Here is a 2,075-nt window from a genome sequence, read left to right on the forward strand (position 1 = left end):
GCTCACTCCTACCTTCTCAAGGGGCAACTAGGGATGGGTAAGAAATGCTAGCCAAAGCAAAAAACAGTGCGTCCAGCTTCTCTGAATAAGTTTTTAAAAAGCTGAGACTTTACCCAATAATTTATCAAGGAAGTGGGAATATGGCATTCAGTTGAAAGATCAGCCATGATCCTATTGAATGGAGGACCAGGCTCAAAGGGTGAATGACCTACTCCTAGCTTCTATGTTGATGATGGTGTAGGGAAACATACATTGCAAGACTTTCCATATATTTGACCCTTGATAGAAAATTTAATTAGTTTATCTAAAGTAAAGTCTCACAAACATTTCAAAACAACACATTAAGTTAAAGAGTAAGGAGTTTAAGAAAATAAAACTCAGGCAGCCACATCTCTGATAATTCAGCAACAAAATGCAGAGATCATAACTCATTCAAAATATGCCTGTTTCTTTAAATCTACAGAGTGAGACCATTTTACACTTCGTTAATAACCTATTCAAGTATCAGAAAGGCTGAACATATCTATTAGATATAAACAAGAGTATACGTCTCCATATAATGAAACATGAATTGAGAAAATATAGAAAACTATTACTAGCGAGTAAAACTTCATTTGGTACAAACAACAGCATATGTCAATATAGCACTTTTAACATAATGAGACTTTGAAGGTGCTGCACAGCTGTGTTGTCAGTGAACCTCAAGAGAAGATATTATGGCAGGTGACCAAAAGCTTTATCAAAGAGGTAAAGGAAGAAAACAGTTGGATTTCTATAGCGCCTTGAAGAATTCAGTCAATCTTCAAGTGATTTATAGTCATTGAAGTAATTTACAAGTGTGATCACTGCTGTAATATGAGGAAGACAGTAACCAGTTTTTGCACAGCCAGCTCCCACAAAGAGGAATGTGTTAATGGCCAGGTGATCTGTTAAAGAGATGGCCAGGAAACCTAATAAACTGTCCTGCACGGGCAATTTAAGACACATGTGACAGGTTCAGCCTAATGTTAGCCCCTTCTACAACACAGTTCCCTCTTAGAGCCACATAGCAGAACTAGTTTTTGTTTCTTTATAACCTGGATTCCCTAAAGTGGGATTTGAACCCCTGCCCTTGCAATTCATCAATGATAGTGCTACCAACTGAAGTGCAACTGAAACCAATAACTATTGATTAAATTGATACTGAAGAGAGAAACAAGCTGTGCAACCTGCATTGAGATGCTGAATTGCATAGCAAGCTAATTGTTTGTCTTGTGCCCATGGAGAATGTACCAGAGAATTACTATTCCCTTTGTTTTCCTCTGATTGCTAAAAGGAGGAATGTGCTCGGTCATATTCTTGTTTCCTGCAAGGGGCAGGTGACTACCTGTAGCTTTCAGTAAGCTATAAAGGGGTATTAAGAACTGCCAATGCTGGAGTCAGAGATAACAAGGTGTGAAGCTGGATGAACACAGCAGGCCAGGCAGCATCAGAGGAGCAGGAAAGCTGACGTTTGGGGTTGGGACCCTTCTTCAGAAGTAGGGGAGGGGAAGTAAGGTACACTGTTAGCCACACTGCTGAATTTTAATTGGTTATTCCTGTAATTCATAGCATATTCAGAATTGTTCAACAAGTGGTGTTAAACCATGGAATCACATCAATGCCCTCCAGAGAGCTGTGGGGACAGAGTCCTTATGCTTAAGGCTGAGATAGATAAGATCAGTCAGGGAAACAAGCAATATGGGGCAGGGGCAGAAATGTGGACATGAAGGATGTCAGATCAGCCATGATCCTATTGAAAGGTGGAGCAGGCTTGTGGGGCCGAATGGCCTACTCCTGTTCTTTATTTCTTATGGACTTCTGAGTTGTGCATGCAGAGCTAAATGGACCCAGTCAGTAATCTGCATGTTAAAAAATTCATTCACAGGATGAGGGTATCGCTGGCTAGGCCAGCATTTATTGCTTATCTTGAATTGCACAGAGGGCAGTTGAGAGTCAACCACATTGCTGTGGGTCTGGAGTCACATGTAGGCCAGACCAGGTAAGGATGGAGTTTCCTTCCTTAAAGGACATTAGTGAACCAGATGGGTTTTTCT

The sequence above is a fragment of the Rhincodon typus genome, chromosome 4, assembly GCF_021869965.1.
Source record: "Rhincodon typus isolate 14 chromosome 4, sRhiTyp1.1, whole genome shotgun sequence".
Lineage (NCBI taxonomy): Eukaryota > Metazoa > Chordata > Chondrichthyes > Orectolobiformes > Rhincodontidae > Rhincodon > Rhincodon typus.